This window comes from Bombina bombina, chromosome 3, assembly GCF_027579735.1.
Source record: "Bombina bombina isolate aBomBom1 chromosome 3, aBomBom1.pri, whole genome shotgun sequence".
Taxonomy (NCBI): Eukaryota; Metazoa; Chordata; class Amphibia; order Anura; family Bombinatoridae; genus Bombina; species Bombina bombina.
The window spans coordinates 561,992,003-562,007,056 of NC_069501.1; the positions used below are offsets into that span (position 1 = coordinate 561,992,003).

Below are 15,054 nucleotides of genomic sequence, written 5' to 3' on the forward strand. Positions count from 1 at the left end.
TGCTCATCATCATGTTTATTTGAGACTGAGGCAACACTGGCTTTCACTGAAGACTTACCTTGCAGTTGTAGAATACACTGGCTCTGGAGGACTGACCTTTTGTAGAAAACACTGGCTTTGGATGACTGACCTTGCTTTTGTAGAAAACACTGGCTTTGGACGACTGACCTTGCAGTTGTAGAAGACACTGGCTTTGGATGACTGACCTTTCTGTTGTAGAAAACACTGGCTGAATAGCTGACCTTGCTGTTGTAGAAGACACAGGCTTGCAGAGTTGCAGTGCACTTGCAAGATGACTTTGCTGTTGTAGAAGAAGAAACAGGCTGCAGGATGTGGATGACCTTGCTGTTGTAGAAGAAACAGACTGCAAGTGCAATCTGGAACCACAGGTGTTGGCTGACTTTGGTGAACTTGATACTAGTAGGAGACGACACACAGGCAGTCTTTGCTGTTGGTTGAACAATGAACATAAAAGATTTTTAGAATAAGGTGGTGGGAGGGAGGCAACAATAGACAACATAGAATAGGGGTGTTCAGGGGAGACAAGTTCTACTTTATGGAAATACAACAAACAAACACACAGAAATCATAATGGACTTGTGTTCATGTAATTTATTTTGCGTTCTGAATCAATCAAGAGCAATAGAGCATGCAATTTTAAACAACATTCACAATTGAATTGATGTATATTAGCTTAGCTATTTTCTTATTTCTTAACCCCTTAATGACCACAGCACTTTTCCATTTTCTGTCCGTTTGGGACCAAGGCTATTTTTACATTTTTGAGGTGTTTGTGTTTAGCTGTAATTTTCCTCTTACTCATTTACTGTACCCACACATTATATACCGTTTTTCTCGCCATTAAATGGACTTTCTAAAGATACCATTATTTTCATCATATCTTATAATTTACTTTAAAAAAAATTATAAAATATGAGGAAAAAATGGAAAAAAACACACTTTTTCTAACTTTGACCCCCAAAATCTGTTACACATCTACAACCACAAAAAAACACCCATGCTAAATAGTTTCTAAATTTTGTCCTGAATTTAGAAATACCCAATGTTAACATGTTCTTTGCTTTTTTTGTAAACTATAGGGCCATAAATACAAGTAGCACTTTGCTATTTCCAAACCATTTCTTTTCAAAATTAGCGCTAGTTACATTAGAACACTGATATCTTTCAGGAATCTTTGAATATCCATTGACATGTATATATTTTTTTTTAGTAGACAACCCAAAGTATTGATCTAGGCCCATTTTGGTATATTTCATGCCACCATTTCACCGCCAAATGCAATCAAATACAAAAAATCGTTCACTTTTCACAAATTTTTTCACAAACTTTTGGTTTCTAACTTAAATTATTTACAAACAGCTTGTGCAATTATGGCATAAATTGTTGTAAATTCTTATCTGGGATCCCCTTTGTTCAGAAATAGCAGACATATATGACTTTGGCGTTGCTTTTTGGTAATTAGAAGGCCGCTAAATGCCACTGCGCACCACACGTGTATTATGCCCAGCAGTGAAGGGGTTAATTAGGGAGCATGTAGGGAGCTTTTTGGGATAGTTTTAGCTTTAGTGTAGTGTAGTAGACAACCCCAAGTATTGATCTAGGCCAATTTTAGTATATTTTATGCCACCATTTCACCGCCAAATGCGATCAAATTAAAAAAAAAGTTAAATTTTTCTCAATTTTAGGTTTCTCACTGAAATTATTTACAAACAGCTTGTGCAATTATGGCACAAATGGTTGTAAATGCTTCTCTGGGATCCCCTTTGTTCAGAAATAGCAGACATATATGGCTTTGGCATTGCTTTTTGGTAATTAGAAGGCCTCTAAATGCCGCTGCGCATCACACGTGTATTATGGCTAGCAGTGAAGGGGTTAATTATGTAGCTTGTAGGGAGCTTGCAGGGTTAATTTTATCTTTAGTGTAGAGCTCAGACTCCCACCTGAAACATCAGACCCCCTGATCCCTCCCAAACAGCTCTCTTCCCTCCCCCACCCCACAATTGTCCCCGCCATCTTAAGTACTGGCAGAAACTCTGCCAGTACTAAAATAAAAGGTATTTGGCCATTTTTAAAAAAAAAAAAAAAAGCATATTTACATATGCTGATGTGTATGATCCCCCCTTAGACCCCAACCTCACTGATCCCCCACCTAACAGCTCTCTAACCCTTCCCCTCTGCCTTAATGGGCGCCATCTTGGGTACTGGCAGCTGTCTGCCAGTACCCAGTTTTGCAAAAAAAGTGCCATTTTATTAAAAAAAAAGCAATTTTCTGTAGTGTAGCTTTCCCCCCCACCAAGACCAACCCCCCACCCCTTCCAGATCCCTGAGATTATATTTTTTCAATTTTAAACTTAATTTTTTTTTAATACTTTTTACTAAGTTTTTCTGTAGTGTAGCGGTTCCCACCCGCTCCCGCCCCGTGCACGCGCCCGCCCTCCAACCCCCGTGCACGCGCGCGCTCCCGTGCGCGCCCCCGTGGGTCCTGCCCCCGATCCCGCCCCCCTCCACTCTATACACAACATCGATGGCCGCCCACCCGCCTCCCACGTAAGCTCCCACCCACCAACGATACCGGCCATCGATGTCCGGTGCAGAGAGGGCCACAGAGTGGCTCTCTCTGCATCGGATGGCCAAGGGGGGTTATTGCAGGATGCCTCCATATCGAGGCATCACTGCAATAACCGGAAAGCAGCTGGAAGCGAGCAGGATCGCTTCCAGCTGCTTTCCAGACCAAGGACGTACGCCACACGTCCTCGGTCATTAAGTGTATTTTTTTAGAGGACGTGTGGCGTACGTCCTTGGTCGTTAAGGGGTTAAACACAATTGATTAGGCATACTTCATTCAGGGCTGCTATTTTCTGGCTGCAATAGGGCATTGCACACCTGACACAATGAATGCAGATTGCACATTAAAGCATCATGCTATTTTTAATAATTTTGGCTCACCAAAATGCATTAATGATTTTTTATTGTTGCAGCACTAGCCTAGCAGCGATGATAAAGAAAACAAACTGACTTGCATTGCAGCTTACAATAAAAAATTATTCCAATTTTTTTTATTAATTTTTTTTTAAATGACTTTCATTGCACTGCAGCAGCATCCATCCATAAAGAATGACAAAATAAAAATGTTATTAAACAAAAATTATTTTTTGGGAACATAAATTACAGAATAGATCAATAGATCATTTTTGATTAATTATAAAAAAAATATTTGTGTTATGGTACACTACTGGACTGCAAACTGGTATAATAAGGGTAATGGTAATGTAAATATAAAATCAACACTTATAATTAGAGGAAACATATAATAAAAAAAGAATTGTTGTGCACTGCACCACTGTGTGATTGACAATCTATCTTCTGGGAATCTACACTCACTCAAGTAAATTATATATTAAATAAATATAAATATAATAATTAAATATATCATCCATCTAGTAAGTAACTCTATATCATTCATCCTCTATAATCGATCTACTAGATAGATGATAGAGACAGAGTAGTAGATATTATTTTATACATATATTTTTGTAACATCATGTTGAATATATTATTATTTACAATTCACTTCACAATACATCATACAAGCATGAACATATATAAATAAAATATATTATAAAATGTAATCAAACTCAATGTTATGCGTCACAGAAGTTTAAAAAAAGTCAGTAAGGCACTTTCAAGTTTTTGTACAATACTCACTTTATTGCTCACAACTTTAAGCTGTCCCACCACCACACCACCATTTGACCACCGCCACACCACCGCTTGACCACCGCCACACCACTCCCAGAAGACTCCCAGATGAATGCCTGTTGCTCCCACACACTCTGCAATCTCTGCAAAATGGCTGTTTTGCAGGCATTCTCAGGTTCACCCGCGGCTGCACACTGGTCTGCCTCTCATCCTCCCTCTCTTTCATGACAAACAGAGTATTTTTTTTTTTTTTAAAAAAACCGTGTACTCTCGCGATTTTAAAATTATGGCAATTAATCATGGTTTAAAACCGCATTTGCGATTAATCGTGCAGCCCTACTAACTACCAGTCCTTTACTTTTGCCATACCATGACTGCAGATACATAAACTTCTACTGACCCATTGGGTTCTATTAGGAAGCATGAGTTTTATATTTTAACTACTTGCTGTCTAATTACATGGCTAGCTGGTGTATAAAAGAAATATATCAAATTGAATAAAATAAGCATCTAATTTAATAAAGCAGACAATGTAATGAGGTCCCAGTTAGTCCACAGTATAATTAAAACCCACTATAGCATCAAGGAGAAGTTAAATTGATGTAAAACAGTTTGTTTCATTGTTGTAATAACAAAGCACAAATCATTGCAATATGTATTATTCATAATTTTAAAATTATTCTCCCTTTTTATTTTTTTTTAAACTTAAGTTTTGCAGGGTCCATTACATTCTGTCACAACTCTAAAAGGCACTAGGGTCTCTAGAGGAAGCCAAAGGATGTATGTTTGTGTGGGAGTGAATATATATATATATATATAATGAGCTTATTATGTTTATTTCATAGATTAAACCACTTTCAAAAATTCACTCAAAACCTCTTAAAACATTTTAATGGTAATAAAAAAATGTTTTCAATCAAAATAGATAGTTAAATAAATAAGTAAAATATTTATGAATACTATATAGTTCAATCAATAAATTACATTTAATAACAAATTTGGAATGAAGGAGGGGGTTCCCTGTGCTACAGAGATTTTTTTGATGAGGGAAAAAGAAGAATGGGCCACTACGCTACAGAAACGGGTGAGTGGGGCTTCCTTAGATACAAATCGCTTGGGGGGAGGGGCGATTGTTGCACTACAGAATATTTTTTTTATTATTAAACAATTAAAAAGAAGAGAGATACTACAAACTGGGTACAGTCAGTGTAACAAACAGCAAGCATGCATCTTCTCAGTGTCAGGTGGCGTGCTGTTGTTTTGAATGTAACAAACTGGAATTAATGGCTGAGAGACTCAGCTCACCAAAAGCCCTTACTGATGCACTGAACGTTAACAACATAGTGCCAGATTACAAGTGGAGCGCAAACAATTGTGCATAAGCAATATTGGGTTTTTGTGATTATTTGCGCACTCATATTACGAGTGGAAAATAAACGCGATTGCGCTCCAGCTAGATTTGAGCTAGAATGAGTACAGCAACTTCCGAGCTGTGGTTAGCACAAAGCGCATAACAAATAAAATACAGTTGCACTTATATTTACACCATCTAATAAAAGTTATTAAAAAAGAATTGCACTCAAAAGTGTTCAAAGATATGAGGTCTCAGGTATTAGAAAAAAAAGGCAGGCAAAGGGCTTTAAAATAGACATAAATACATATACATACCTTATGAGGTATATGTATGTGTATATATATATATATATATATATATATATATATATATATATATATATATATATATATATATATATATATATATATATACAGGGAGTGCAGAATTATTAGGCAGGTTGTATTTTTGAGGATTAATTTTATTATTGAACAACAACCATGTTCTCAATGAACCCAAAAAACTCATTAATATCAAAGCTGAATAGTTTTGGAAGTAGTTTTTAGTTTGTTTTTAGTTATAGCTATTTTAGGGGGATATCTGTGTGTGCAGGTGACTATTACTGTGCATAATTATTAGGCAACTTAACAAAAAACAAATATATACCCATTTCAATTATTTATTTTTACCAGTGAAACCAATATAACATCTCAACATTCACAAATGTACATTTCTGACATTCAAAAACAAAACAAAAACAAATCAGTGACCAATATAGCCACCTTTCTTTGCAAGGACACTCAAAAGCCTGCCATCCATGGATTCTGTCAGTGTTTTGATCTGTTCACCATCAACATTGCGTGCAGCAGCAACCACAGCCTCCCAGACACTGTTCAGAGAGGTGTACTGTTTTCCCTCCTTGTAAATCTCACATTTGATGATGGACCACAGGTTCTCAATGGGGTTCAGATCAGGTGAACAAGGAGGCCATGTCATTAGATTTTCTTCTTTTATACCCTTTCTTGCCAGCCACGCTGTGGAGTACTTGGACGCGTGTGATGGAGCATTGTCCTGCATGAAAATCATGTTTTTCTTGAAGGATGCAGACTTCTTCCTGTACCACTGCTTGAAGAAGGTGTCTTCCAGAAACTGGCAGTAGGACTGGGAGTTGAGCTTGACTCCATACTCAACCCGAAAAGGCCCCACAAGCTCATCTTTGATGATACCAGCCCAAACCAGTACTCCACCTCCACCTTGCTGGTGTCTGAGTTGGACTGGAGCTCTCTGCCCTTTACCAATCCAGCCACGGGCCCATCCATCTGGCCCATCAAGACTCACTCTCATTTCATCAGTCCATAAAACCTTAGAAAAATCAGTCTTGAGATATTTCTTGGCCCAGTCTTGACGTTTCAGCTTGTGTGTCTTGTTCAGTGGTGGGCGTCTTTCAGCCTTTCTTACCTTGGCCATGTCTCTGAGTACTGTACACCTTGTGCTTTTGGGCACTCCAGTGATGTTGCAGCTCTGAAATATGGCCAAACTGGTGGCAAGTGGCATCTTGGCAGCTGCACGCTTGACTTTTCTCAGTTCATGGGCAGTTATTTTGCACCTTGGTTTTTCCACACGCTTCTTGTGACCCTGTTGACTATTTTGAATGAAACGCTTGATTGTTCGATGATCACGCTTCAGAAGCTTTGCAATTTTAAGAGTGCTGCATCCCTCTGCAAGATATCTCACTATTTTTGACTTTTCTGAGCCTGTCAAGTCCTTCTTTTGACCCATTTTGCCAAAGGAAAGGAAGTTGCCTAATAATTATGCACACCTGATATAGGGTGTTGATGTCATTAGACCACACCCCTTCTCATTACAGAGATGCACATCACCTAATATGCTTAATTGGTAGTAGGCTTTCGAGCCTATACAGCTTGGAGTAAGACAACATGCATAAAGAGGATGATGTGGTCAAAATACTAATTTGCCGAATAATTCTGCACTCCCTGTATATATTATATATGTATACATATATTTATATGTGTATATATGTATCTACAGACATATATTCACATATAAACACATAAATATGTATACATATATATAGACATACTGTATATAGAAGTGCATTTGGAGTCATTTGCATTAAGTAGATGAAAGCATGTAAAATCATATTTATGAAATATTCATTTTTAATAAAGGCTTTATCTATGTATTTAGTGTAAATAGTTCACATTCCCATGTTCTGCACATAGCAGAATATGTTCTATGTATTTCTAAATAGATATTCGTATATATATATATATATATATATATATATATATATATATATATATATATATATATATATATATATATATAAATAGCAAGAACTAGCACTCGCTGGACTTTTTCAAACACCAAAAAGTTTTAACGTGACGTTTCGGAGACAAAGTATCCCCTTCCTCAGACAAAGGTGAAATGGCAATACAAGCAGTATAAAAAGCAAACAAAGTGATAACCCCTCCCCCCAATTAAGACAAAAAAACGCCAAAAATGGTAGTCATGGCAACCACACCAAACATAGTATCAGTGTTGCTAAACCAAACAACAAATTTGAAAACTTTAGGTTTAGTGATCAAGTGATAAAGATTCAAGCGTGAAGCACTATATAAATGTGAAACCATAATTAAATGTCTGTACACATATATCCAACAATATGAAATAATGATAAAATGAAACATAACATAAGAAATTAATATCCACAAATGGACAAATATTTCACAAACATATCACATTCTGAAACTGTTAGATGGAGAAACCAGCGTAATTAGGAAAATGGGAAGCATATACACGCATACAAATCTCACTATCAAATCGTTCAAAAGTAAGAGACTAAGAGCATGCACAACATAATGGTTTTGGGGAGTGATTATTATACCACAACGCTTATTTCAAAATACTTAAGTACACTTACTTAGTGGCGAACAAAATTCTGAGTCTGTAAACTAATCCTGGTCCGTTCACGCCAAGAACCGGAAGGGCAGGGGCGTGTGATGACATCACGTCACCTAGACTACAGGAGCGTAATGCGCACACAGTGCCAGTTCGCACCGCAAACAAAAGTGACAGGAACAAAAAGTAAAAAGTAAAAAGTAAACATCAGTGGGCTAAGAGCCTAAACACCCAAGGTCTAATATAAATTTCACACACCAATGGGGCTAAGTGGGTAGCATCGCTAATCTAAAGCATATATATTTAAACTGCTTAACTATAAACATGGAACAAGAGGTCCTGCATGACAGATTCCACTAAACCAATGGAAGAGTAAAATGATGAAACTGGTAAAGAGCTACAACTAACCTATACATACAGTGTGAACATAAAATATAAATTGTAAATATAAAACTAACACCCAACACCTCACAATCCCAATATTGTGGGACAGAAATTAAATAACCTAAAAATGGGAGATAGATATCAAAGGCTTTCAATTACCAAATGTGGGCAATACATGGTTCAAGTCATGTCCCCCTAGAACAATAGTGGCAGTGGGGGGAGGGGTTATCACTTTGTTTGCTTTTTATACTGCTTGTATTGCCATTTCACCTTTGTCTGAGGAAGGGGATACATGGGGGTCGATCCGATAAAAATCGTCGCCCGCAAAAGCCGGCGACGCCAATAATTGCGCGGATTTGGTATCCTATATACGGCGTAAGCTAGAAGTTACGTGCGTATATTTCTGCCGTCGCCCGCAGTTTTTAGGGCCATAGGCAGGTATACCAAACCCGCGCAGTTTGGTATCCAATATGCAGCGTAAGGACTTACGTGGCGAAAATGGAGAAAACTTACTCCATTTTCACCTCGCCACAAAAAGCAGCCGTAAGAAGCCTTACGCTGACTATTGGAGCCCCGTAACTCCCTAAACTAGCTGCTAAAATAAACCTAACACCTAACGCATGCGCAATGTCTATCTCCCTGTCAACCGCGATCTTCTAAAATAAACCTAACACCTAACGCATGCGCAATGTCTATCTCCCTGTCAACCGCGATCCCCCCCCGAAATCCCTAATAAAGTTATTACCCCCTAAAACGCCGCTCCCGGACCCCGCCGCCATCTACATAAACTAACCCCCTACTGTGAGCCCCTAAAACCGCCGCCATCTACCTTATCTATCCCGTAATCTGACCCCTTACACCGCCGCCACCTATATAAAAATGATTAACCCCTAATTTAATCTACCTACCCCGCCGCCAGCTATGTTATCTATATTAACCCTAAGTATATTATAGTTAATATAGTTATTACATTATATATATTAACTATATTAACCCTAATTATATTAGGGTTAATATAGTTAATATAGTTACTATAGTATTTATATTAACTATATTAACTCTATCTAACCCTAACACCCCTAACTAAATTTATATTAAATTAATCTAATTAATTTATAAACTAAAATATTCCTATTTAAATCTAAATACTTACCTATAAAATAAACCCTAAGATAGCTACAATATAATTAATAATTACATTATAGCTATGTTAGGGTTAATATTTATTTTACAGGTAAATAGTTAATTATTTTAACTAGGTATAATAGATATTAAATAGTTATTAACTATTTAATATCTACCTAGTTAAAATAATTACCCAATTACCTGTAAAATAAATCCTAACCTAAGTTACAAATACACCTACACTATCAATAAATTTAATAAACTACAAACATCTATCTAAAAATACAATTAAATTAACTAAACTAAATTACAAAAAAAAACAAACACTAAATTACAAAAAATAAAAAAAAGATTACAAGATTTTTAAGCTAATTACACCTATTCTAAGCCCCCTAATAAAATAATAAACCCCCAAAATAACAAAAATTCCCTGCCCTATTCTAAATTAAACAAATTTCAAAGCTCTTTACCTTACCAGCCCTTAAAAGGGCCTTTTGTGGGGCATGCCCCAAAGAATTCAGCTCTTTTGCATTCAACAAATACAATCCCCCCCCCCCCCCATTACAACCCACCACCCACATACCCCTATTCTAAACCCACCCAAACCCCCCTTAAAAATTCCTAACACTACCCCCCTGAAGATCTCCCTACCTTGTCTTCACCACACCGGGCCGAACTCCTGATCCGATCCGGGCGATGTCGTCCTCCAAGCGGCAAAGAAGAAATCTTCCTCCGGCGATGTCATCCTCCAAGCGGCAAAGAAGAATTCTTCCTCCGGCGACGTCTTCCTCCAAGCGGCAGCAAAGTCTTCATTCTTCCGGCGGCATCTTCAATCTTCTTTCTTCGCTCCGCCGCCGCGGAGCATCCATCCCGGCCGACTGCTAAACTTGGAATGAGGTACCTTTAAATGACGTCATCCAAGATGGCGTCCGCCGAATTCCGATTGGCTGATAGGATTCTATCAGCCAATCGGAATTAAGTTAAAAAAATCTGATTGGCTGATTGAATCAGCCAATCAGATTCAAGTTCAATCCGATTGGCTGATCCAATCAGATTGAGCTCGCATTCTATTGGCTGTTCCGATCAGCCAATAGAATGCGAGCTCAATCTGATTGGATCAGCCAATCAGATTGAACTTGAATCTGATTGGCTGATTCAATCAGCCAATCAGATTTTTTTAACTTAATTCCGATTGGCTGATAGAATCCTATCAGCCAAGCGGAATTCGGCGGACGCCATCTTGGATGACGTCATTTAAAGGTACCTCATTCCAAGTTTAGCAGTCGGCCGGGATGGATGCTCCGCGGCGGCGGAGCGAAGAAAGAAGATTGAAGATGCCGCCGGAAGAATGAAGACTTTGCTGCCGCTTGGAGGAAGACGTCGCCGGAGGAAGAATTCTTCTTTGCCGCTTGGAGGATGACATCGCCGGAAGAAGATTTCTTCTTTGCCGCTTGGAGGACGACATCGCCCGGATCGGATCAGGAGTTCGGCCCGGTGTGGTGAAGACAAGGTAGGGAGATCTTCAGGGGGGTAGTGTTAGGAATTTTTAAGGGGGGTTTGGGTGGGTTTAGAATAGGGGTATGTGGGTGGTGGGTTGTAATGGGGGGGGGGGATTGTATTTGTTGAATGCAAAAGAGCTGAATTCTTTGGGGCATGCCCCACAAAAGGCCCTTTTAAGGGCTGGTAAGGTAAAGAGCTTTGAAATTTGTTTAATTTAGAATAGGGCAGGGAATATTTGTTATTTTGGGGGTTTATTATTTTATTAGGGGGCTTAGAATAGGTGTAATTAGCTTAAAAATCTTGTAATCTTTTTTTTATTTTTTGTAATTTAGTGTTTGTTTTTTTTTGTAATTTAGTTTAGTTAATTTAATTGTATTTTTAGATAGATGTTTGTAGTTTATTAAATTTATTGATAGTGTAGGTGTATTTGTAACTTAGGTTAGGATTTATTTTACAGGTAATTGGGTAATTATTTTAACTAGGTAGATATTAAATAGTTAATAACTATTTAATATCTATTATACCTAGTTAAAATAATTAACTATTTACCTGTAAAATAAATATTAACCCTAACATAGCTATAATGTAATTATTAATTATATTGTAGCTATCTTAGGGTTTATTTTATAGGTAAGTATTTAGATTTAAATAGGAATATTTTAGTTTATAAATGAATTAGATTAATTTAATATAAATTTAGTTAGGGGTGTTAGGGTTAGATAGAGTTAATATAGTTAATATAAATACTATAGTAACTATATTAACTATATTAACCCTAATATAATTAGGGTTAATATAGTTAATATATATAATGTAATACCTATATTAACTATAATATACTTAGGGTTAATATAGATAATATAGCTGGCGGCGGGGTAGGTAGATTAAATTAGGGGTTAATCATTTTAATAGAGATGGCGGCGGTGTAAGGGGCTTACATTAGGGGTTAATAATTTTAATATAGATGGCGGCGGTGTTAGGGGCTCACTTTAGGGGGTTATAGATATAATATAGCTGGCGGCGGGGTACGGGAGCGGCGGTTTAGGGGTTAATAACTTTATTAGGTTGCAGCGGGGTAAAGGAGCGGCGGTTTAGGGGTTAATAGCTTTTTTATTGTTAGGCTAGTGAGGGGGGATAGCGGATAGAGGGTTAGACAGTGCGGGCTATGTTATGGAGGCGTGTTAGACAGTGCGGGCTATGTTAGGGAGGCGTGTTAGACAGTGCGGGTGTTTTAGACTTTAGTCAGGTTTTATAGGCGCCGGCAGATTCTAACGTGCCGCAAGTCACTGGCGACGCCAGAAATTTGTACTTACGCAGATTTCTGGACATCGCTGGTTTGTGAGACTTACGGCACGTTAGCATCTGACGGCGACTTATATGGGATGGCTCGAGTTGCGAGCTGAAACTGCGGGTGACGCCGGTCTCCTCGCTTGCGCCGCAAACTGCGATCTATATCGGATCGCGCCCTTTGTCTCCGAAACGTCACATTAAAACTTTTTGGTGTTTGAAAAAGTCCAGCGAGTGCTAGTTCTTGCTATTATTATCTATTACCCACTGGCACCCTGGCTGCTGAACCTTTGAAGTGAGAATGCTCATTTTGGTACTATATATATATATATATATATATATATATATATATATATATATATATATATATATATATATATATATATATATATATATATATATATATATATATATATATATATATATATATATATATATAATCAGGCTGTGCCCTTTCTCAAGACAGTGATTACAAAAATGTTTAAGTAATACATTTATAGGCAGTGAAATTTGTGAATACAGATAAAAGCATTTCATTCATTAAAATTTAAAGAAACAGTGCCATTATATATACTTATAGTAATCTCATTTAATATATCTTTCTTATTTGAGCAATATATTTTTGCTTCTATTGTTTCTTTTCTTTACTAGGTTTATAAAAAGTGTTTTTTTTATTTTTTAATTGTGTTTGTGATAACCATAATGTGAAAAAAAAAAATTTGAGAACACAAAATTTAAACTAACTTTACACTTCACAGATGGGGCAAGATGTTTCATATATTGCTATATATATATTTCTCTCTCTTAAAGTGAACCCAATTTTTTTCTTTTGTGATTCAGATAGAGCATGCAATTTTAAGCAACTTTCTAATTTACTCCTACTTTCAAATTTTCCTCATTCTCTTTATATCCTTATTTGAAAAGCAAGAATGTAAGTTTAGATGCCAGCCCATTTTTGGTGAACAACCTGGGTTGTCCTTGCTGATTGGACAGCACCAATAAACAAGTGCTCTCCAGGGTTCTGAACCAACAATTGGCTTGCTCCTTAGCTTAGATGCCTTATTTTTCAAATAAAGATAGCAAGAGAATGAAGAAAAATTGATAATAGGAGTAAATTAGAAAGCTGCTTAAAATTGCATGCTCTATATGAATCACAAAAGAAAATATTTGGGCTCAGTGTCCCTCTAATTAGTCCAAAATAATTTTTGTTCATGCTTTTTTTTTAGTTTTAATATTTTCATTATTTTGGAATAAGAGAGAGATATATAAGCATAATAGGAGGAATTGTTCATCATGTTCAGAATTATTTTCATTCATTTTAATTTTAATATTTTTAATTTTCTTTAAATATTTTTTTTTTTGATTAATTTTTAATTTTTAATTAATTTAATTTTTGTTTATGATATTTTTTTTACTCTTTTCCTTTTCTCTTCTTTCCCCCTTCCAACTGTTTCTGTAACTCTCGTGGGACACTCCTCTATCAGACCAAACTCGGAAAGTAGTCTTGTTATCCCGGCGTCGAGCCGGAATGATAGGGAATATCCCAGAGCAGAGAAAGTTAGTGAGATGAGGAAGGTGGCACTCACCACAGGCAGGACAGTCCCCAGCGGCAACAGCAGAGCAGTCCAAGGATGAACCACTAGAATGGTCAGGCAGGCAGGGATAGGCAACAGTAAAAGCAGTCCAAGGCTAAACCACTAGAATGGTCAGGCAGGCAGGGTTTGGCAACAGTAAAGCAGTCCAAGGATAAACCGCTAGAATGGTCAGGCAAGCAGGGTTTGGCAACAGTAAAAGCAGTCCAGCAGTTTAAGGGTTAAGGCAGGTAGAGTAGTCAGACAGACAGGTTCAGCAACAGTGATCAATCCAGCAGTTTAAGGGTTAAGGCAGGTAGAGTAGTCAGAAAGTCAGGTTCAGCAACAGTTATCAGGCACAAGAAAGAATGATCTGTCACACCCAGGAGCACACAAAGTAACACCTATACTTGGGCAGTGACAGATCGTTCTTTGAGCATCTAAATAGGCGCAGATTCGTGCCACTGAGCTCAAACCAGCATCCGGAGCGCGCCCCTGGCAATGTGCAGGGAAGGAGACACCGCACCCCTAGCAATGGCTAGAGCGGCGTGGTGTGACATAGCCCCTCTCTCAAGGGTTCCCTCCGGGAACCAGAGTCGGCCTCAAAGGATGAGCAGCATGGAATCTGGAGAGTAGAGATGAAGCATGCACATCACTGGCAGGAACCCAGGAACGATCTGCCACGGAGTAACCCTTCTAATGTATCAGATACTGCAGTTGTCTGTGCCTGTATCTGGAGTCCAGAATCTTAGCTACCTTATATTCGGGGTCACCACGGACCAAGAGTGGAGGAGGAGGAGCTAGGAGCCGGGTATATCTATTCTTGATGTAAGGTTTAAGTAGTGAGATGTGGAAGACTGGATGTATGCGTAGGGTTTTTGGCAAGGCCACTTTGTAGGCAACAGGAGACAGTCTTTTTAGGACCTTGTACTGACCAATAAACCTAGGCCCCAATTTGTGACAGGGTTGACGTAGATGAATATGTCGAGTAGAGATCCAAACACATTCACCCACAGAAATGGCACGTACAGAAGCCCTATGACGATCAGCAAACTTCTTATATCTAGAGACAGCCGAACGCAGCTAAGAGGGAATACATTGCCAATGAGTGGTGAGTTCAGTGACGTGTCAGTCTGCGGCAGGGACCCCAGTTGACTGAGCTGAAAGAGGGAAGACACGAGGTTGATACCCTGCTGTGGCTTGAAACTGAGA

General features: G+C 38.0%; 1 long non-coding RNA gene across 1 annotated transcript in view; it reads right to left on the bottom strand.

The window, feature by feature from the left end:
* Positions 1–395: 395 nt before the first annotated feature.
* The window catches only part of LOC128653676 (uncharacterized), an 89,694-nt gene continuing 75,035 nt past the window's right edge, over positions 396–15,054 (bottom strand). The window contains exon 3 of the long non-coding RNA XR_008401384.1: positions 396–448. This is a non-coding gene — a long non-coding RNA (uncharacterized LOC128653676). The remainder of the gene's footprint in view (positions 449–15,054) is intronic.